This window comes from Oncorhynchus keta, chromosome 10, assembly GCF_023373465.1.
Source record: "Oncorhynchus keta strain PuntledgeMale-10-30-2019 chromosome 10, Oket_V2, whole genome shotgun sequence".
NCBI lineage: Eukaryota > Metazoa > Chordata > Actinopteri > Salmoniformes > Salmonidae > Oncorhynchus > Oncorhynchus keta.
In genome coordinates, this window is record NC_068430.1 from 22,020,757 (window position 1) to 22,045,279 (window position 24,523).

At 44.5% G+C, this 24,523-nt stretch overlaps 1 protein-coding gene across 3 annotated transcripts in view; it reads right to left on the reverse strand.

Moving 5' to 3' along the window:
* LOC118389640 (extracellular sulfatase Sulf-2-like) overlaps nucleotides 1–24,523 on the reverse strand; it is a 79,302-nt gene that overhangs the window by 42,556 nt on the left and 12,223 nt on the right. For 2 of the 3 annotated variants that reach the window (XM_052526685.1, XM_052526683.1), the window contains exon 2: nucleotides 9,393–9,436. The exons of the other annotated variant lie outside the window; for it this stretch is intronic. The gene's annotated coding sequence lies outside the window, so the exon portion shown is untranslated. The remainder of the gene's footprint in view (nucleotides 1–9,392; nucleotides 9,437–24,523) is intronic. 3 annotated transcript variants of the gene reach the window in all.

Here is a 24,523-nt window from a genome sequence, read left to right on the forward strand (position 1 = left end):
AAACAAGTAAGGTACTTAGTTGGTACCCAGGAATGATTTGATATCGAGATAAAAACGGATGCATTGGACCTTTAGTGTTTGTTTATTTTCAGTCTCTTATCAGCAGGTTAGTCAAATTAGATCAACTATCATCACAAGAGTGCCACAGGAGAGGTCATTTGTTTTCTATGAAATACTGCCCATTTCTCTTCTGTCATCAAATTAGTGCAGGGAGAGACCACTCCTAATGGTCTTGACTTAATGATGATTATAGACAATATTGGTTTCGCCTTTCAGTAAACAGCCACTGGCTGCTGGAGAATAAATTATGGTTGCAGATAAATCAATAGGCTACAGTAGAGAACAACACAATTTTAGGCAGAATTCTCAGAGACTGGACTATTTTTTGGGGGTCCCATGTTCTTCCCAGGGGGGCCACTTGTAGCTCTCACAGAGACAAGGATTATCTGCTGTCACAGTGCTCAGCCCAGCGCTGCCTGCCTGTCTCATATGGGGCCTGGTAATGGGAACATGGGCGCAGTAGGGACAGTCTTATCTGCTGTTAAGCTTGCCCTTGGGGAATGGAAAGGTAAATACCACTTATTTGTTTCTTCACTCCCTTTCTCCATCCTAATTGTCCCATTTCTCCCTCCTTTTTAGCCTTTGTCGATAGATTATCTGGCTACCCCAAACTCTTTCAGAACCACACAGTGGGTTAAGACTGGAGGAGAGATGGAAACATAAAGAGGGGAATAAGAGAGGGACCTCAATGCTCCCTTCAATGTTCCCTTCAATGCTCCCTTCAACAACCCCTTCAATGCTCCCTTCAATGCCTCCTTCAATGCCCCGTCCAATGCCCCCTTAGTCCCACCAGGCAGCCATGAAAAGAATGGTTCAATAACTATGTTTCTCTGAGTTTTTTGTAATGCTCCATTTGGCTAGTAGACTACGTCATACATTAGTAATGGTAGCTTAATAATCCATAATGTACAATTAGACAGCAGGAACACAGTGTGAAACAACACAAACTCAACACAACCCTTTGTCTTCACACATACTATATGATCCCATAGTGAACAAACACGATCCCCCTTGCTAACGGTACAGGTCCATCTCCACTCCCTCCCTTTTAACAGCAGCAGCTCAGACACCTCATCAGTCTGAAATGACCTGTGCTTTGGCACGATGGAAAGTGTCGCTGTCTAACTGATCTTCTGGCTGATTGGCCACAGTGTAACGACAGTCAGTCAGGCTGCCAGCAGCCTCCCTCACTAACAGCCCATACATCTCTCTGTGGCGCTGCAGTATTGATATTGTATAGGGTTGCAGATGCCTAGTTGGCTTTTAATGAAGGTTCAGATTGATCATGCATCAGTTGACCTCCTCTGGATCATTCTGATTGCTATCATTTGTTTCTCCCTGCAGAGCTTAGCTTGTAAATCCTAGTGTAGTGCACATGGATGTGCACCACAGTCACACACGCACATGTATCAACCACCAGTCAACATGACAAAGAGAAAATCAAGAAGCTGATAAAGGAAGACAACTTGAGAAAGGGAGACCAGAGAATGATCCAGAAAAAAATTTGTTCTGAATCCTATGAATCAGAGTGACCTTTCACCCCTCTCATGTTCTCTCATCACCACCAACCCCACCCACACCCCATAACCCCACCACTACCACCATCCCTACCCCAATGTCAAGGTGAGTCCTGGGGTGGGACCCCAGCATTTCTAATTAGGCATGCATTAGACCAATATCACAACCACACACAGCTGTCAGGACCCTGTGGCTATGCTCCTGACCCTGCTACATTCACTTGCCCCCCTAGGGCCCACTGGAGAGAGAGAGAGAGAGAGAGAGAGAGAGAGAGAGAGAGAGAGAGAGAGAGAGAGAGAGAGAGAGAGAGAGAGAGAGGGGGGGTGCAGCATACCCATCCAGCTACCCCACAGTTCTAGTACGATACACACAGACAGGATTACCTGTCGCAAAACAAAATGTATGACACAATGCAAATATTAATCTTATATTATTCTGATCTGGAAGAACAGACTACTGTATGCTGACTGATAATAATATTCTGCAGTAATGGATTCAGTTACATAGTGCCATATATTAATACATACAGAATGAAGTCTTATTCTTTTAGAAATATATTCCCCTCGTATCATTTATTTTAACACACTCTCTTCATTCCACTAAAAAGGAATTAAACGAGCATTGATGAAGATCACCAACCTTGTCTGTTAATTAACACAGTATCAAACTGTAGAGAGCAGCCCCATCCCCCTAATAAAGCTATCACCAGACCAATGGCCATCTTTCTGACTCTCCCTTTATGAGCGAGCCCTCTCCATTTCCTCAATTCCCTCTCCTCAGAAGGGTGATTAAACAGGCACAGTACAGGAAATACACCCAGCTATTCAAGCATGTGTAATTATAGAGGCCTATCACCTTTTACTGTGTATCATTAAGCAAAAGGTCAATTAGATTCATGAAGCAATTATCAGCAGACAAAAGAAGAATCACTAAAAACAGAGATCACCCAAAAAGAAATACTAGACACTCTTAAAACATTTTTGCGAAGAAATGCACCAGGAATGGATGATTTTCCCATAGAATTCTAATTAATATTTTGGTACAAAGTAGCTCCCCTATTTACACAAATGACAACACATTATGTCACTCAATTCAGTGCTTCTTAGTTCTATGTATCAAACAGTTATTTCAGTTGTAGTATAACCAGGGAAATCTGGAGAGTCCCCAGCTGATTGCAGACCCATACACAGGCGTAGCCCCAGGGGGAACATAAGACCCATAAGTTTAATAAATTGTAACAATAAAACAATAACAAAGCTCATAAACAACAGAATGGCCAAAGTATTACCAGACCTGATACATAAAATACATGACCAAAAGTATGTGGACATGTTTCCATTCCGCCACAAGAGCATTAGTGAGGTCGGGCACTGATGTTGGGTGATTTAGCCTGGCTTGCAGTCAGTGTTCCAATTCTTCCCAAAGGTGTTCGATAGAGTTGAGGTCAGGTCTCTGTGCAGGCCAGTCAAGTTCTTCCACACCGATCTCGACAAACCATTTCTCTATGGACCTTGCTTTGTGCACGGGTCATTGTCATGCTGAAACAGAAAATGGCCTACCTCAAACTGTTGCCACAAAGTTGGAAGCAAAGAATCGTCTAGAATGCCATTGTATGCTGTAGCGTTAAGATTTCCTTCACTGGAACTAAGTGGCCTAGCCAGGCATCCGCCAAACCCAGATTTGTCCGTCGAACTGCCAGATGGAGGACAGATGATTGTTACACTTGTATGCGCTTCATCACTCAGCAGTCTCGTTCTATTAGCTTGTGTGACCTACCATTTCGTGGCTGACTCCTAGATATTTCCAATTCACAATAGCAGTACTTACAGTTGACCAGGGAAGCTCTAGTATGGCAGAAAATTCACAAACTGACTTGTTGGAAAGGTGGCTTCCTATGACGGTGCCATGTTGAGTGTCACTGAGCTCTTCAGTAAGGCCATTCTACTGCCAATGTTTGTCTATGGAGATTGCGTGGCTATGTGCTCGATTTTATACACCTGTCAGCAACAGGTGTGGCGGAAATAGCCGAAACCAGTCATTTGAAGGGGAGTCCACATACTTTTGTATATATAGTGTATATGTTTTTTCACCCATCTACACACAATACCCAATAATGACAAAGTGATATGTCTTTAGAATTTTTTTTACAAATGAATTGAAAATTAGATACAGAAATATCAAATTTACATAAGAATTCACACCCCTGAGACAATACTTTGAAGAAGCACCTTTGGCAGTGTTTACAGCTGTGAATCTTTCTGGGTAAGTCTCTAAGAGCTTTCCACACCTGGATTGTGCAACATTTGCTGATTATTATTTTCAAAATTCTTCAAACTCTGTCAAATAGTTTGTTGATCATTGCTAGATAACCATTTGCCATAGATTTCCAAGAGAGTAGAGTAGGCCCCTTTCTTGCAGTCAAATGACCAAATCGCCCTCTAGTCGCCTCATTGGTGGAATGTTATTCATATTTGAATTAACATTATTTTTCAAACGCCTCAAATCTTTTTTTTCTATGTCAAATGGTTTTGTCATGTTTCAGTCTTCAGTGATGTATATAAAGTGTAATATTAGGATGCAAACTCAAAATTGAATACATTTATTGTGTATACTTTTGTTTCAAAGTAGATTTGTTTAAGACTGCCAAGAAACATTCTAGGTGACCCTGATTTATCTGCTTCATTAAAAGGGTTAAGTTAAAACTGTAATTCGCCACTCAGGAACATTCACTGTCTTCTTGGTAAGCAACACCAGTGTAAATTGTGTTTTAGGTTATTGTCCTGCTGAAAAGGAATTCATCTCCCAGTGTCTGGTGGAAAGCAGACTAAATAAGGTTTTCCTCTAAGATTTATTCTGTGCTTAGCTTCATTCCGTAAATGTTTTAAATCCTAAAAACTCCCCAATCCTTAACGATTACAAGCATACCTATAACATGATGCGGCCACCGCTATGCTTGAAGAGGTGGAGAGTGGTACACAGTAATGTGTTGTATTGGATTTGCCCAAAACATAATTCAGGACAAAAAGGTAATTGCTTTGACAATTTCTTTTTCAATTATTACTTTAGTACCTTGTTGCAAACAGGATGCACATTTTGGAATATTGTTTATTCTGTACAGGCTTCCTTCATATCACTCTGCCAATAACTGTAGGTTAGTATTGTGGAGTAACTACATGTTGTTGATCCATCCTCAGTTTTCTCCTATCACAGCCATTAAACTCTGTAAACTGTTTTAAAGTCACCATTGGCCTTATGGTGAAATATCTGAGTGGTTTCCTTCCTCTCCGGCAACTGAGTTTAGAAGGACGCCTGTATCTTTGTAGTGACTGGGTGTATTGATACACCATGCTCAAAGGGATATTCAAAGTCTATTTTTTTATTTATTTGTACCCCTCTCCCTAATTAGGTGTTCTTCTTTGCGAGGCATTGGAAAACCTCCCTGATCTTTGTGGTTCAATCTGTGTTTGAAATTCACTGCTCGACTGAGGGACCTTATAGATTATTGTATGTGTAAGGTAAAGAGATAGGTGGTCATTCAAAAATCATATTAAACACTATTAATGCACACGGAGTCCATGCAACAATTATGTGACACATTTTTACTCCTGAACTTATTTAGGCTTGCCATAACAAAGTGGTTGAATGCTTATTGACTCAAGACATTTCAGCTTTTCATTTTTAATTCATTTGTAAATAATTCCACTTTGACATTATATGGTATTGTGTGTAGGCCAGTGACAAAAAACAAATTGCAATTCATCCCATTTTAAATTCAGGCTGTCAAAACGTGGAAAAGGTCAAGGGGTGTGAATACTTTCTGAAGGCACTGTATGTTTTGTATTGTAATTTTCTTTTACATAAATAATATCTTAACAAAAAAATCTATCAAATGCACTTCACGGATGGACGTCCTCTGGTAGTGAACAGCATGTCATGCAGTGTGTGACTCCAACATTTGGAGAAGAATAAGCACTAAAACCAAAGGGGCAGTGGAGGAAACAATTCAGGCCACCAGAAAATAGGCCATAAATCCATAGTGTACGTAGGCATAGACACAGATATCTACTGTCTTTCTATAGGAAGAGATATGGACGCTTTATGTTTTACTATTCAATTAATGACCTCTATATTACTGCAAAGAGAGAATGTATCATCTTTTAGTTAAACGGAAAGCTCCTAGACTAAAGCTATTAGAGAGCACAGCAGCAAAGGTTTATTTGTTGCCACTTCATGATTCAAATAAACCCTATTAAAGCAATTATCAAAGCATCAGGAGAGTTGTGGATTGGAGAAAAGCGTTTCGTGAGAATCCGGATGTTAGACACTTTCAGCAGCGTCCCTCAAGAAATGTGTATGTAAGATGAATGGTTATGCAACAGATACAGTACATAGATACAGTAAGAAGGTAAGAAGCTGCCTAGTGCCTATAGTCCCTACCCCCAAACACATATTCAAATCAACCACCTGCAAGCCCCCCTCCCACAGATTATTCTGGTTCATGCTTCCCACCCAGCTGATGGGAGCTCAGAGATACAAACACAAAGAGAAGGGATGAGCCGCTTCTCGTCTATCTGTCTGTCCCTATAATGCTCGACTGACAGACTGGCAGGCTGGTACACTGAAGGATGTCTCTGTGTGTGGCCTATACACTGGCACACACACAGTGGCTTTACTCGGGTGCCTTCCTGAGTGGGGGGCACTGGGCCCGATGATGACAAAGCCTGGTATGGTCTGCTATCAGCCAATTCTTTGTGCACCTAGTGTTAAAAATCAATTAGGCCGGCCTACAACAGACCACTATCATATTTGACTTTTAATCAATGTTCAGGAGGAGAGCAGGGGTAAGGGGAGACGGAGCCAGCCAGTGTGGTGAGTGGTGGTGATCTGGAAAATAACATTGGAAAACACACATAGTGCTACTTCCGAGATGAGAGGGGATCTGATTGGAATATACTATGAGGAAAGACTGTCCCCACAACGGGCAGATTCAGAGAGCTGAGAGAGAAGAGGCCCTTTGTGGTGAGCTATCAAAAGCACCTTACGCAACCGCCTGCAAGAAGTGTAAAAATAACACATTTGTTGATTCAGAAAACAATTCTCTTTAAACTGATACTTCAGGATTTTGGTAATGAGGCCTTTTTTCTACTTCAATAGAATCAGATTAACTCTTGGATACCATTTTTATGTCTCCGTGTCCAGCATGAACGACGTTAAAGGTAGTTTCGCTACCTCTAGTTAGCATTGGCTTGTGAAACTACCTCTAACTTCATCGGTGAATACAGGTGATAAATGTATTAATCGTTTTTACAAATGATAATGAGGCTGTGGGAGGTATATAGCTGTGTACATTTGGCTACATTTGCTCACTGCTGCCCAACTGTTCATATTGACTACAATAGATGAATCTGTTACCACACCATTCATTATCTGTTGCAAAGAGACAGGCCTTCCAGTAGGGGAGAGTGGGGTAAGTTGAGCCAAAAGGGCAAGTTAAGCCACCATTGTTTCTATGTTGAAAGTGTTTTAAAAATTACAAAGTGTTTGTTTGGTGTTAAGCCTTTGTTAAAATATGCTTAAAATTATACAAAAAAGTGATAGTGATTGTGTTGAATTGTGTTTGGGAAATAACGTTTCAAAAAGGTAGTGGTAATATTTCAGAAAGACATTTGTAGGTGGCTTAACTTACCCTGCCCCGCGGCTCAGTTTACCCCATTTCCGTAGTAAGTTGTGCAAAGAGACCAATTTTTTGGGACAAGCTACTGTATATTTTCAAATCTGTAATGTTTAACATGAACTCAGAATATTTCCAGGGATACACAACGTCCTGAAATATAAGTAGATATCTTTGTTAGAAAGAAAACAAAATTTCCCTTGACAGAGTGATGCTGATTGTAAAAAAATTCTCAACTTACCCAACTCTCCCCTAGAGTCAATGTTATGTATGAATGTATCAGGTATGTGATCAGTATTGGTAGCATCATGAAAATAACAGCTCAGCTTGTGGTATAAATCCTTGCGTTGAGGGAATCCCAAACCACAGAGGGTTCTGCTGTTTCAGTCATTGATTTCTAACTCTTAACCAGGACATCAATCCTGCGAGCTGTCACCCTCTGCCACCCCTGATCCTCTCTTTATTCAGGGTGAGTGACATATAGACAGATGAATCCACTGGAGGGGTTGTGTGGTTGTTAAAACCAACGATCACTGCTTACTGAGACGACACAGTCAACCCCAATCCTACAGTATTCAATGCAGTCGCCTCTGGTATAACAATAGTAGATTATATATGTTTTGGGCTCACCTGTTTTGCATGTTATTGATTGCAAACATATCAGTTGTTTGCAAAAAAATCATTGAGTTAATAAGCCGCTTACAAACATGGTCTCTTTTTTGCTTTCTCGAGTAAGGCAGCTCCAAAATGTAGGTTTTTCAGCCAAGCTCAGTGTTTTCTGTGGTGGTTGTGCCATGATTCTGTCACTCATGGGGACACTATGCCACCGCCAAGTCTAAGGGTAGAACTTTATGAAAACCCCTTGGGTACTGCCATAACGAATAATTATTTGTGCCCCGCTCAAAACAACTGTAAACTAGAAACTGGGAAATATGACTTCAATGAGTTCAAGAAAACTGGGAACCCAGGAAAAAAATAAAAATAATATGTAATATGCCAGGGAGATATGTATACTGTAGCTAAGAAAGTAATACTAAGTGTATGTTGTGTAGTAAGCTGTTAGTAGTCCATGTGCCTCACCCTAATAATTTGGTCTATTTCCCCCTCTTTATTTTGCATACTGGTCTGACTTGGTGGTGCACATGTAGCCTATAACCTGTTTTAGAGAAATGTAATAATATAATTTTACAAGAGCTTTCATTGTCTGCTTATATGCCCACTTTATTTATCCTATGGTTCTGACTTGATGTACAGGGAGACCACTGTAAGAATGGCCCATGTTCTGAACTCTGTCGCTGTACATTTCAAAAGTTCTGAATAAATCGTTATATTGACTACGTCCGTCCTAGCTCGCTCATTAATGTCTTAATCGATATTACGGATTGCCTCTTATCTGCTTGTCGTCCCTTTATGCCATAGATTGTACATCTCAATTGTCAGGAGAAACCACATTTACTTTAATAAACGGGTCAGACATATTTTTTTAAAGGCAGTAAATGAGGCTAAATTAACTCTTTCCCTGTCGGACAAGGCTCCGCTGATAGCCAGGTGGTAAGGTGTTGGGACTTCTGTTGGGACAGCTTTATGCAGGCCCTAACAGTTTGTGAGCACCGTTTGTCACCGTTATAGTGCAATTAATGTATTGTTTAGTGTTGTGTTGTGTTCTGTAATGGCTTTGCTGGCATGCATCCCTCATTTTTTGAGGTGTTTGCCCCACCAAGATCTTCCTGTTAAAATCGTCACTGGGTATAACACAAAAGAAAAAAGCAGTGAAAAGTGTTTGAGGTAAAATATCTAACTCTGAATAAAGTGATTTGAATGTGTGAGCTCAGTCTGGAACCGATAGACTATTCCCTATGGTAAAAGGCGTTGGAGTTGTTGACAGTAGCTTGCTGTGCTGATACCTCCCCTGAGGTTGACAGCATCCATAGAAATATCATACTAATAAGAACTGATGCTATTTCTGCTCCATGACATGTGTAGGCAGCTAGGCAACAGTCCAGTACAACATCAGATCAATGAAGATTCCATTCCACCCACTGACAAGCTTATTATGTTCATATCAAAGATGTAACACATACACACGCACAGAGGCACACACATACTCATAGAAGTCAACCCCACAGTGGATAACAAGTCTTACCTTTGCTTCTCAAATGTTCTCTTGCAGTGTTCAGAGACCAAGGTCTGGAAGTAAACAAAGTCAAAAGAAGATCTGGAATCAGAGACAACATATATAGAGGGCTACTAATAACCCATCAAAGTATTAGTTTTAGTTAGAGTAAGTGTCTTTGTCTCCCGGTTATGATGTCAAAGGGAGTGAATGTGCTGTACTTTGCTCATGCTGCCTATTCCTGATCTGGGATGCTGTAGACCACATACAGCAGCCTCTGTCCATACTACATTCTGGCTCTTTTGGGTGGTTATGTGTTACTCCATTACGGCTCATCCCCAAAAGATGCCATACTCTGTTAAATACAAAAAACAATGTTTTAATTGAGAAGTAGGCATTGGTCTTAAGCTGAAAAAGAAAGGAAATTCACATGAGCACCACAACGCCTACTCCACTCATGCTCTACCAAGGTTTTCCGGTACACAGCATTAACTTACAACAAACAGTTGCTATGTTGGTCTCTTGTACTTCAAAAAATTCGTATGCAGGTTGCTTAGGATTCAAACCTTCTCAAACAGCCAAATTCATACTCTCAGAGGAAGTGCTCCCACAATAATGGAATTCGTACCACATTTGAGTATTGGATTCTTCACACACCACACTAATCCCATTCCAATACTTTTTCAATTATATGAAAGCAATCTTTGCTTTTATACTTATTATACCATCATGCTGTCATGGTTCCACCTGTCACCAGAGGGCGGCAAAGACCGTCCTAGAGACATTAACGATGCTCAGTGTGTCCTATTTACTCATTATGATTTATCTGTTAAAAGAGGTGTGTTTTCTGTTTTCTGTTGTCCTTTGCTGAAGCTTGAATTATGTGCCATGTGCATTTGTCTCCTGAGTGAGTTTTCGAGACATGGTGTTTGTTGTTTTCCCAGTGTTACTGTGATCCTTCCGTTACCGTGTCTCAGTAAAGACCTCGAGTCCCTGACCACGCTGGCAATCTGGATCGAAGACCGCCTCTGAGAACGTGTGAGACAGTGCTTTTCTTTACACCACCCCAGTATCCCAGTTTCCTGAGCACCCCAAGCCCTTCAAACCCAGCATTGAGGAGCCCATGCAGCTGGGACGCACACGTCTGAGCCCACAGGAGCAGGTGCATGTGCGAAGGCTGCTGCGGAGGTCTCGGCCATCTCCGTGCTACATGTCCAGAGCTGACTGGAAACACCAGGGCTCGCCAGGACAAGGGCAGACCCTGACGAGCTGTGCAGTTATCCCTCGGATACCCAGTCACCGTCTGTCACTACCCTCCAACCTCCACCGGGACAACCGTCAGCACCAGATTCAAGAATTTGTGGACTCCGGGGCTGCAGATAATTTCATTGATCAAGACTTCGCCAGAGAATTACAAAGCCCCTGCGTGAAATGTCCCATCCCTCTGCAGATTGAAGCCCTCGATGGACTGGCTCTGCCCAGGTGGGATATCAGACCAAGCCCATTCTACTGCAGGTTGGGGTGAATCACTCAGAGACTCTTCATTTTCTTTTGATCGTGGCTCCCGAGAACCCCCTTATCCTAGGGTACCCTTGGCTAGTGCTACATTAGCCACTACTCTCCTGGTCCAAGGGACACCTACTAGATTGGGGTAAGAACTGCCAGAGTAAATATCTAAATACCCACCTAGAGCATCGCCGCGCCCCCTTGCATCCATTGAATTCCAAGACTTCTACACTCCCCCTCCCAAATACTTCAACCTCCGGGAGTTGTTCAGTAAGAGACAATCAGCCCCCCACCCTCCTCATCGTCCATACGACTGTACTATAGAACTCCTACCCGGCTCCACCCCTCCCCGGGGCCGTCTTTACTCCCTCTTGATCCCCGAAGGTGCAGTCATGGACAATTACATACCCCTGATGTCCACCGCCTTGGAGCAGGCCCAGGGGGCCCAATTCTTCACCAAACTGGACCTCCGCAACGCTTACAATCTGGTGAGAATCAAGGAGGGAGATGAATGGAAAACTGCCTATTATACCCCTAGTGACCACCATGAGTATTTAGTCATGCCATTCGGATTATCGAACTCACTGGCAGTCTTCCAAGCATTGGTCAATGACACTCTTAGAGATATGTTGAATCAGTTAGTCTTTGTTTACCTCAACAACATCCTGATCTTCTCCAAGACCCTTCCTGAACACACCCTGCACGTCCTTCAAGTCCTGATTGAGAAGATTGAGAAGTGTGAGTGTCCCAAGTCTCTTTCCTGGGCCACATTATCTCTACCGCCGTCGTCCAATTTTTACAGCCATTTTATACGGAAATTTCACCGCCCTAAGTCCCAGACCCATTTTGGCTGGACCCCTGAGGCTGACAGGGCATTCATGGAGCTCAAGGGACGTTTCACCTCCGGACTCATCCTTGTTCATCCTGATCCTACTCATCCCTTCATGGTAGAGGCGGATGCCTCGGACACTGGAGCAGGGGCGGTCCTTTCACAGTGGAACGAGTGGAACAAGGGGGACAGGAGAATGCACCCAAGTGCCTTTCTTTGCAAGTGATTCTCGCCAGCGGAACACAACTACGATGTAGGCAACCGGGAGCTCTTGGCAGTCAAGTGGACCCTTGAGGGGTGGAGACACTGGTTAGAGGGGGCACCTCATCCTTTCGTGATCTAGACAGACCAAAAACACTTGGTCTCCATTCATGAAGCCAGGAGGTTGAATGCTCACCAGGCTAGGTGGGCTCTGTTTTTTAACAGGTTCAACTTCACTCTAGTCTATCGCCCGGGATCCAATAATTAGAAAGCAGATGCCATGTCCCGCCAACATGATGGCTCTAATGAGGAGAGAGAATCTGAGCCCATCATCCCCAGCCCCTCGCATTGTGCCTCCCGTGTTATGGAGTATAGAGACCACGGTACGACAAGCCCAGACCTGAGAACCTGACTCCAGCGGGGGTCCCACTAACAGACTTTATGTTCCTCGATCAGCCCATTCTCGAGTGCTACAATGGGGACACTCCTCATTAACTGGGCATCCAGGGGTTAATCGGACACTGGAGTTCCTGAGGCAGAAATTCTGGTAGCCCAACATGATTGAGGATGTGAGATCCACCTGTGGCCAAGCTAGTCCTCACGACAGCGACGGGCTGGGTTTCTCCAACCTCTGCCCATCCCCAGCCGGCACTGGTCCCACCTGTCCATAGAATTTATCACAGGGTTACCTCCATCCCAAGGGCTTACCACTAACCTGGTGGTCATGGATCAGTTCTCCAATGCAGCCCATTGCATTGCCTTACCCAAGTTGCCCTCAGCGAATTTGCAAATAAATTCATTAAAAATCCTACAATGTGATTTTCTGGATTTTTTTTCTCATTTTGTCTGTCATAGTTGAAGTGTACCTATGATGAAAATTACAGGCCTCTCTCATCTTTTTAAGTGGGAGGACTTGCACAATTGGTGGCTGACTAAATACTTTTTTGCCCCACTGTATACAGTACCAGTCAAAATTTTGGACACACCTACTCGTTCCAGGGTTTTTCTTTATATTTAGAATATTCTACATTGTATAATAATAGTGAATATATCAAAACTATGTCATCAGTTGACCTGGCTTCCACAACCAACCTGACCTCAACCCAATTGAGAGGGTTTGGGATAAGATGGACCGCAGAGTGAAGGAAAAGCAGCAAACAAGTGCTCAGCGTATGTGGGAACTCCTTCAAGACTGTTGGGAAAGCATTCCAGGTAATCAATGCAAATGGTGCCTACTTTGAAGAATCGAAAATCTAAAATATATTTTGATTTGTTTAACACTGTTTTGGTTTCTACATGATTCCATATGTGTTATTTCATAGTGTTGATGTTTTCACTATTACTCTACAATGTAGAAAATTGTAAAAATAAATAAAAACCCTTGAATGAGTTGTAAGGGTTCTCGTCCTCCTCTTCTGAGGAGGAGTATTGAGAAGGATCGGAGGACCAATGCGCAGCATGGTAAGTGTCCATAATGTTTTTTAATAAAGACAATAGAACACTCGAACAAAAACAACAAACGATGACGTGAAAATACAAAACCGAAAACAGTACCGTGTGGACCAAACACTCACACGGTAAACTAACACCCACAACCCAAAAGTGAAACCCAGTCTACCTAAGTATGATTCTCAATCAGGGACAACAATTGACAGCTGCCTCTGATTGAGAACCATACTAGGCCGAACTCAAAAATCAACATAGAATAACAAACATAGACTGCCCACCCAAGTCACCCCCTGACCATACTAATACAAAGATATAATAACAGAACTAAGGTCAGAACATGGTCAGAACATGACATGAGTAGGTGTGTTTTGACTGGTACTGTATATAAACTCAGCAAAAAATGAAACGTCCTCTCACTGTCAACTGCGTTTATTTTCAGCAACATATTGAAATTTTTGCATGAACATAACAAGATTAAACAACTGAGACATAAACTGAACAAGTTCCACAGATGTGACTAACAGAAATGGAATAATGTGTTACCCCACTCTCTACCAAGGCACCTGCATGTTCCCGGACATTTCTGGGGGGAATGGCCCTAGCCATCACCCTCCGATCCAACAGGTCCCAGACGTGCTCAATGGGATTGAGATCCAGGCTCTTCACCAGCAATGGCAGAACACTGACATTCTTGTTTTGCAGGAAATCACGCAAAGAACGAGCAGTATGGCTGATGGCATTTTCATGCTGGAAGGCCATGTCAGGATGAGCCTGAAGGAAGGGCACCACATGAGGGAGGAGGATGTCTTCCCTGTAATGCACATGCAATGACCACAAACTCAGTCCGATGATGCTGTGACACACCGCCCCCGACCCTTGACGGACCCTCTACCTCCAAATCGATCCAGCTCCAGAGTACAGGCCTCGGGGTAATGCTCATTCCTTCGACGATAAGCGTAAATCCGACCATCACCCCCGGTGAGACAAAACTGCGACTCGTCAGTGAAGAGCACTTTTTGCCCTGTCTGGTCCAGCGACGGTGGGTTTGTGCCCATAGGCAACGTTGTTGCCGGTGATGTCTGGTGAGGACCTGCCTTTCAACAGGCCTACAAGCCCTCAGTCCAGCCTCTCTCAGCCTATTGCGGACAGTCTGAGCGCTGATGGAGGGATTGTGCGTTCCTGGTGTAACTCGGGCAGTTGTTGTTGCCATCCTGTACCTGTCCCACAGGTGTTGTTACATGTGGTCTTCCACTGCGAAGACGATCAGCTGTTCGTCCTGTCTCCCTGTAGCGCTGTCTTAGGCGTCTCACAGTAGTGCAATTTATTGCCCTGGCCACATCTACAGTCCTCATGCCTCCTTGCAGCATGCCTAAGGCACGTTCACACAGGTGAGCAGGGACCCTTTTTTTGGTGCTTTTCAGAGTCAGTAGAAAGGCCTCTTTAGTGTCCTAAGTTTTCATAACTGTGACCTTAATTTCCTACCGTCTGTAAACTGTTAGTTCTACAGGTGCATGTTCATGAATTGTTTATGGTTCATTGAACAAGCATGGGAAACAGTGTTTAAACCCTTTACAATTATTAGATTAGATTAGATTATTCCATTTCCGCTTCGCTCCACAGGTAGTATCACATTTTCATTTCATTTCATTACAGCACAACGGTTTGATTTGCTTGATCGTAGCTAGCTACATAGCTAGCTACATAGCCGTCTTTGTATCAAAGATAATTGTGTAGTGTAGAGCGATTTTCTAGGTTAGCTAGCCAGCTATTGTCGTTCTTTTAACGCAACGTAACGTAATCAACACTGCTAGCTAGCCAGCTAGCCCCCGAATAGCAGCACTGTAGAAACTATTACACTCAACGGAACGACTTGATTAGTGTAGTGTTAGCTAGCTACATAGTTGTCTTTGCTGTCTTCGTATCCAAGATAATTGTGTAGTTTAGAGTGTGTAGTCTTAGAGTGATTATCTTAATTTACCGAGGTTAGCTAGCCAGCTATTTGTCGTCCTTAACGTAGGAGACACTGCTAGCTAGCTAACACCTAGCCAACGTCTACCGAATATAACTTCCCACTCAACAACCCGGTCACATTCCGCTTCGCTCCACAGGTAGTATCACATTTTCATTTCATTTCATTACAGCACAACGGTTTGATTTGCTTGATCATAGCTAGCTACATAGCTAGCTACATAGCCGTCTTTGTATCAAAGATAATTGTGTAGTCTAGAGCGATTTTCTAGGTTAGCTAGCCAGCTATTGTCGTTCTTTTAACGCAACGTAACGTAATCAACACTGCTAGCTAGCCAGCTAGCCCCCGAATAGCTGCACTGTAGAAACTATTACACTCAACGGAACGACTTGATTAGTGTAGTGTCAACAACGCAGCCACTGCCAGCTAGCCTACTTCAGCAGTACTGTATCATTTTAATAATTTTAGTCAATAAGATTCTTGCTACGTAAGCTTAACTTTCTGAACATTCGAGACGTGTAGTCCACTTGTCATTCCAATCTCCTTGCATTAGCGTAGCCTCTTCTGTAGCCTGTCAACTATGTGTCTGTCTATCCCTGTTCTCTCCCTCTGCACAGACCATACAAACGCTCCACACCGCGTGGCCGCATGCCCTTGATTTGCCACCCTAATCTGGTGGTCCCAGCGCGCACGACCCACGTGGAGTTCCAGGTCTCCGGTAGCCTCTGGAACTGCCGATCTGCGGCCAACAAGGCAGAGTTCATCTCAGCCGATGCCTCCCTCCAGTCTCTCGACTTCTTGGCACTGACGGAAACATGGATCACCACAGATAACACTGCTACTCCTACTGCTCTCTCCTCGTCCACCCACGTGTTCTCGCACACCCCGAGAGCTTCTGGTCAGCGGGGTGGTGGCACCGGGATCCTCATCTCTCCCAAGTGGTCATTCTCTCTTTCTCCCCTTACCCATCTGTCTATCGCCTCCTTTGAATTCCATGCTGTCACAGTTACCAGCCCTTTCAAGCTTAACATCCTTATCATTTATCGCCCCCCAGGTTCCCTCGGAGAGTTCATCAATGATTTGATGCCTTGATAGGCTCCTTTCCTGAGGACGGCTCACCTCTCACAGTTCTGGGCGACTTTAACCTCCCCACGTCTACCTTTGACTCATTCCTCTCTGCCTCCTTCTTTCCACTCCTCTCTGCCCTCTTTTGACCTCACCCTCTCACCTTCCCCCCTACTCACAAGGCAGGCAATACGCTCGACCTCATCTTTACTAGATGCTGTTCTTCCACTAACCTCATTGCAACTCCCTCCAAGTCTCCGACCACTACCTTGTATCCTTTTTCCCTCTCGCTCTCATCCAACACTTCCCACACTGCCCCTACTCGGATGGTATCGCGCCGTCCCAACCTTCGCTCTCTCTCCCCCGCTACTCTCTCCTCTTCCATCCTATCATCTCTTCCCTCTGCTCAAACCTTCTCCAACCTATCTCCTGATTCTGCCTCCTCAACCCTCCTCTCCTCCCTTTCTGCATCCTTTGACTCTCTATGTCCCCTATCCTCCAGGCCGGCTCGGTCCTCCCCTCCCGCTCCGTGGCTCGACGACTCATTGCGAGCTCACAGAACAGGGCTCCGGGCAGCCGACCAGTCGTGATGGATCGAGGCGGGGCGGAAATGGAGGAAAACTCGCCTCCCTGCGGACCTGGCATCCTTTCACTCCCTCCTCTCTACATTCTCCTCCTCTGTCTCTGCTGCTAAAGCCACTTTCTACCACTCTAAATTCCAAGCATCTGCCTCTAACCCTAGGAAGCTCTTTGCCACCTTCTCCTCCCCCTGAATCCTCCTCCCCTCCCCCTCCTCCCTCTCTGCAGATGACTTCGTCAACCATTTTGAAAAGAAGGTCACGACATCCGATCCTCGTTTGCTAAGTCAAACGACACCGCTGGTTCTGCTCACACTGCCCTACCCTGTGCTCTGACCTCTTTCTCCCCCTCTCTCCAGAGCCTCTTTCTCCCCTCTCTCTCCAGATGAAATCTCGTGTCTTGTGACGGCCGGCCGCCCAACAACCTGCCCGCTTGACCCTATCCCCTCCTCTCTTCTCCAGACGATTTCCGGAGACCTTCTCCCTTACCTCACCTCGCTCATCAACTCATCCCTGACCGCTGGCTACGTCCCTTCCGTCTTCAAGAGAGCGAGAGTTGCACCCCTTCTGAAAAAACCTACACTCGATCCCTCCGATGTCAACAACTACAGACCAGTATCCCTTCTTTCTTTTCTCTCCAAAACTCTTGAACGTGCCATCCTTGGCCAGCTCTCCCGCTATCTCTCTCAGAATGACCTTCTTGATCCAAATCAGTCAGGTTTCAAGACTAGTCATTCAACTGAGACTGCTCTTCTCTGTATCACGGAGGCGCTCCGCACTGCTAAAGCTAACTCTCTCTCCTCTGCTCTCATCCTTCTAGACCTATCGGCTGCCTTCGATACTGTGAACCATCAGATCCTCCTCTCCACCCTCTCCGAGTTGGGCATCTCCGGCGCGGCCCACGCTTGGATTGCGTCCTACCTGACAGGTCGCTCCTACCAGGTGGCGTGGCGAGAATCTGTCTCCTCACCACGCTCTCACCACTGGTGTCCCCAGGGCTCTGTTCTAGGCCCTCTCCTATTCTCGCTATACACCAAGTCACTTGGCTCTGTCATAACCTCACATGGTCTCTCCTATCATTGCTATGCAGACGACACATAATTAATCTTCTCCTTTCCCCCTTCTGATGACCAGGTGGCGAATCGCATCTCTGCATGTCTGGCAGACATATCAGTGTGGATGATGGATCACCACCTCAAGCTGAACCTCGGCAAGACGGAGCTGCTCTTCCTCCCGGGAAGGACTGCCCGTTCCATGATCTCGCCATCACGGTTGACAACTCCATTGTGTCCTCCTCCCAGAGCGCTAAGAACCTTGGCGTGATCCTGGACAACACCCTGTCGTTCTCAACTAACATCAAGGCGGTGGCCCGTTCCTGTAGGTTCATGCTCTACAACATCCGCAGAGTACGACCCTGCCTCACACAGGAAGCGGCGCAGGTCCTAATCCAGGCACTTGTCATCTCCCGTCTGGATTACTGCAACTCGCTGTTGGCTGGGCTCCCTGCCTGTGCCATTAAACCCCTACAACTCATCCAGAACGCCGCAGCCCGTCTGGTGTTCAACCTTCCCAAGTTCTCTCACGTCACCCCGCTCCTCCGCTCTCTCCACTGGCTTCCAGTTGAAGCTCGCATCCGCTACAAGACCATGGTGCTTGCCTACGGAGCTGTGAGGGGAACGGCACCTCAGTACCTCCAGGCTCTGATCAGGCCCTACACCCAAACAAGGGCACTGCGTTCATCCACCTCTGGCCTGCTCGCCTCCCTACCACTGAGGAAGTACAGTTCCCGCTCAGCCCAGTCAAAACTGTTCGCTGCTCTGGCCCCCAATGGTGGAACAAACTCCCTCACGACGCCAGGACAGCGGAGTCAATCACCACCTTCCGGAGACACCTGAAACCCCACCTCTTTAAGGAATACCTAGGATAGGATAAGTAATCCTTCTCACCCCCCCAAAAGATTTAGATGCACTATTGTAAAGTGGCTGTTCCACTGGATGTCATAAGGTGAATGCACCAATTTGTAAGACGCTCTGGATAAGAGCGTCTGCTAAATGACTTAAATGTAAATGTAAATGTACAATGAAGATCTGTGAAGTTATTTTGATTTTGACTAATTATCTTTGAAAGACAGGGTCCTGAAAAAGGGGCGTTTCTTTTTTTGCTGAGTTTATGTATTTTTTAATAGCAACACACTGTAAAGTCAATTATTCCTCTGAATAGTATGAATTAGGCTGTTTGAGAAAGTTTGAATTCTTAGCAACCTGCATACACATGGTTTAAATTACAATATATCAACATAGTTACTGTAGTAGGTCAAAGCTGTGCAATTCTACACATTTTGCTATGCAGCTGAGAGAAAATGCTGCAGGTTTAAAGCTATTTGCTTGCAATTCTACATATTCTGCCGTGGAACTGAGAGCACATTAAGCAGTTTTAAAGCTTGTTTCCTGCAATTCTATGCATTTTACCATGGATAATGTGATATTTTGCTAAAATGTTAAAACAAAATTAATACTGATTAAAAAAAATTGGAATCTTCAATTCTCCCTGACTGTCTAGCTTTTATTTTGGTGATTGATAGTTCTCAAAGATTATATTATACAAAAATATATAGTTCCATTATCTTTTCTTTGTACTTTATTTCTGGTTTATGTTATTTAAGTTTACACTTAAATCATTTTAGCATCCCTAAAATGTATTTCCCGAAAAATGTATACAATTCGGAAAGTATTCACACCCCTTACCTTTTTTCGATCATTTGTTACGTTACAGCCTTATTAAAAAATGTCATCGTCAAGCTACACACAATATACTATAATAACAAAACGAAAAAAGGGTTTTAGACATTTTTGGTGTTAAAAAAACAAAAATATGTTTTTTCTATTGTATTATTGACTGTATGTTTGTTTATTCCATGTGTAACTCTGTGTTGTTGTATGTGTCGCACTGCTTTGCTTTATCTTGGCCAGGTCGTAGATGTAAATGAGAACTTGATCTCAACTATACTACCTGGTTAAATTAAGGTAAAATAAAATGACTAATTAAAAACCACTCAGCCATGCTGCCAAAACAACCTCTATCTCCATAAGAGTGGAGACTGAACACTGCACCAAACTTTCCATTCTGAACTCTGACCAACAGCTCTAAATAATTATGACTCAACAAACATGTCATTCTCTGTTCTAAGGAAAATAATACTGTTGTCCTAAAGTAGATAACGCTTTACGCTATTGAGCCACTGAGCAAGGGTAGCATTTTAGGAATGTATGTGAGTCCCTGTGCATGTGTTAGGGGGCGTTTGATATCCTAAGAATACCACCTACTGTAGAGCACCCATGGAGTTCAATGCCAGGGCATGCCCGTGACCCGACCTCAGCTGCTCTCGGTCCCTGCCAGGTCTGCCAGCCACACTGGGGCATCAAAGGGAGGACAGGCAGAGCACCTGTGTCTGTCTGTCTATCTGAGGGACAAAAGGACAGAACGCTCTCAAGATTCTGTATGCCACCCTATTAATCCATGAGCCAGGGCGGGATGGCCGGGCTCACTTGGGGTGAAGATTTCTCATAGTGATTTTCTTGAAGGTCTTTGTCCCTAGAGTTGAAGCATGTGTGATAGCAGTGCAGCAATGGCAGCTTTCTCTGTCTTTTCACTCTTTCTGCCATGGCTGCAAAATGAGACATCATCACCCAAAGTGAGCCCGACGGCCCAAATTTGTGGATCTGGCTCATGGACTACATGCTGTGGCCTCACAGGCAGAGGTACACTATACCCACAAAAGTATGTGGACACCTGCTCATTGAACATCTCATTCCAATATCATGGGCATTAATATGGAGTTGGTCCCCCCTTTGCTACGATAACAGCCTCCACTCTTCTGGGAAGGCTTTCCACTAGATGATGGAACATTGCTGCGGGGACTTGCTTCCATTCAGCCACAAGAGCTTTATAGAGGTTGGATACTGATGCTGAGAGATTACGCCTGGCTCACAGTCGGCATTCCAATTCATCCCAAAGGTGTTCAATGGGGTTGAGGCCAGAGCTCCGTGCAGCCCAGTCAAGTTCTTCCACACGGATCTTGTCAAACCATTTCTGCATGGACCTCGCTTTGTGCACAGGGGCATTGTCATGCAGAAACAGGAAAGATCCTTACTCAAACTGTTGCCACAAAGTTGGAAGCACAGAATCATCTAGAATGTCATTGTATGCTGTAGTGTTAAGATTTCCCTTCACTGGAACTAAGGGGCCTATCCCGAGCCATGAAAAACAGCCCCAGACCATTATTCCTCCACCACCAAAGTTTACAGTTGGCACTATGTATTGGAGCAGGTAGCAAACTCCTGGCATCTGCCAAACCCAGATTAGTCCGTTGGACTGCCATAAAAGAACGTGTTTCAACTGCTCCAGAGTCCAATGGTGGTGAGCTTTACACCACTCTTAAGCTTGTGTGCGGCTGCTCGGCCATGAAAACCCAATTCATGAAGCTCCCGACGAACAGGTATTGTGCTGACATTGCTTCCAGAGGCAGTTTGGAACTCGGTAGTGAGTGTTGCAACCGATGACAGGTGTTTTTTACGCGCAACGCACTTCAGCACTTCAGCCCCGTTCTGTGAGCTTGTGTGGCCTACCACTTCGTGGCTGAGCCATTGTTGCTCGTAGACGTTTCCACTTCACAATAACAACACTTACGGTTGACAGCGGGGCAGCTCTAGCATGGCAGAAATTTGATGAACTGACTGGTTGGAAAGATGGCATCCTATGATGGTGCCACTTTGAATGTCACTGAGCTCTTTAGTGAGGCCATTCTACTGTTTGTCTATGGAGATTGCATGGTTGTGTGCTCGGTTTTATACACCTGTCAGCAACGGGTGTGGCTGAAATAGCCAAATCCACTAATTTGAAGGGGTGTCCACATGCTTTTGTATATACAGTGCATTCAAAAAGTATTCAGACCCCTTCACTTTTTCCAAATTTTTGCAATGCTACAGCCTTAATCTAAAATGGACTTAAAAAATAATAATTCTCATCAATCTACACACAATACCCCATAATGTCAATGCAAAAAACGTTTTAAATTTTGCTAAATAAACATCACCTTTAAATAAGTATTCAGATCTTTTACTCAGTACTTTGTTGAAGCACCTTTGGCAGCGATTACAGCCTTGTGTCTTCTTGGGTCTGATGCTACAAGCTTGGCACACCTGTATTCTTCTCTGCAGATCCTCGCTGCACTGCTATTTTCAGGTCTCTCCAAAGATGTTAGATCGGGTTCAAGTCCGGGCTCTGGCTGGCCACTCAAGGACATTCAGAGACTTGTCCCAAAACCACACCTGCGTTCTCTTGGCTGTGTGCTTAGGGTCGTTGTCCTGTTGGAAGGTGAACATTCGCCCCAGTCTAAGGTCCTGAGTGCTCTGGAGCAGGTTTTCATGAAGGATCTCTCTGTACTTTACTCCGTTCATCTTTCCCTCAAACCTGACTAGTCTCCCAGTCATTATGTGGTATTGTGTGTAGATTGATGAGGGGCATTTAAAAAAAAATGTTTTTTTTTATGGTTGAATTATTATTTTTAAAAATGTAACCTTTATTTAACTAGGCAAGTCAGTTAAGAACAAATTCTTATTTACAATGCCGTCCTACCCCGGCCAAACCCTAACGACGCTGGGCCAATTGCGTGGCTGTAATGTAACAAAATGTGGAAAATGGGTCTAAATACTTTCCGAATGCACTGTATCTATGTATCTTATGTGTTAACTAAGCAGATCAAAGAGGGCTGTGGCTCTGCATCTGTCCTCGTGCTCCTAGACCTTAGTGCTGCTTTTGATACAATCGATCACCACATTCTTTTGGAGAGATTGGAAATCCAAATTGGTCTACACGGACATGTTCTGGCCTGGTTTAGATCTTATCTGTCGGAAAGATATCAGTTTGTCTCTGTGAATGGTTTGTCCTCTGACAAATCAACTGTAAATTTCGGTGTTCCTCAAGGTTCCGTTTTAGGACCACTATTGTTTTCACTATATATTTTACCTCTTGGGGATGTTATTAGAAAACATAATGTTAACTTTCACTGCTATGCGGATGACACACAGCTGTACATTTCAATGAAACATGGTGAAGCCCCAAAATTGTCCTCGCTAGAAGCATGTGTTTCAGACATAAGGAAGTGGATGGCTGCAAACTTTCTACTATTAAACTCGGACAAAACAGAGATGCTTGTTCTAGGTCCCAAGAAACAAAGAGATCTTCTGTTGAATCTGACAATTAATCTTAATGGTTGTACAGTCGTCTCAAATAAAACTGTGAAGGACCTCGGCGTTACTCTGGACCCTGATCTCTTTTGAAGAACATATCAAGACCATTTCGAGGACAGCTTTTTTCCATCTACGTAATATTGCAAAAATCAGAAACTTTCTGGTCCAAAAATGATGCAGAAAAATGAATCCATGCTTTTGTCACTTCTAGGTTAGACTACTGCAATGCTCTACTTTCCGGCTACCCGGATAAAGCACTAAATAAACTTCAGTTAGTGCTAAATACGGCTGCTAGAATCCTGACTAGAACCAAACAATTTGATCATATTACTCCAGTGCTAGCCTCTCTACACTGGCTTCCTGTCAAAGCAAGGGCTGATTTCAAGGTTTTACTGCTAACCTACAAAGCATTACATGGGCTTGCTCCTACCTATCTCTCTGATTTGGTCCTGCCGTACATACCTACACACGTACGTCACAAGACGCAGGCCTACTAATTGTCCCTAGAATTTCTAAGCAAACAGCTGGAGGCAGGGCTTTCTCCTATAGAGCTCCATTTTTATGGAACGGTCTGCCTACCCATGTCAGAGACGCAAACTCGGTCTCAACCTTTAAGTCTTTACTGAAGACTCATCTCTTCAGTGGGTCATATGATTGAGTGTAGTCTGGCCCAGGAGTGGGAAGGTGAACGGAAAGGCTCTGGAGCAACGAACCGCCCTTGCTGTCTCTGCCTGGCCGGTTCCCCTCTTTCCACTGGGATTATCTGCCTCTAACCCTATTACAGGGGCTGAGTCACTGGCTTACTGGGGCTCTCTCATGCCGTCCCTGGAGGGTGTGCGTCACCTGAGTGGGTTGATTCACTGTTGTGGTCATCCTGTCTGGGTTGGCGCCCCCCCCCCCTTGGGTTGTGCCGTGGCGGAGATCTTTGTGGGCTATACTCAGCCTTGTCTCAGGATGGTAAGTTGGTGGTTGAAGATATCCCTCTATTGGTGTGGGGGCTGTACTATGGCAAAGTGGGTGGGGTTATATCCTTCCTGTTTGGCCCTGTCCGGGGGTGTCCTCGGATGGGGCCACAGTGTCTCCTGACCCCTCCTGTCTCAGCCTCCAGTATTTATGCTGCAGTAGTTTGTGTCGGGGGGCTAGGGTCAGTTTGTTATATCTGGAGTACTTCTCCTGTCCTATTCGGTGTCCTGTGTGAATCTAAGTGTGCGTTCTCTAATTCTCTCCTTCTTTCTTTTCTCTCTCGGAGGACCTGAGCCCTAGGACCATGCCCCAGGACTACATGACATGATGACTCCTTGCTGTCCCCAGTCCAC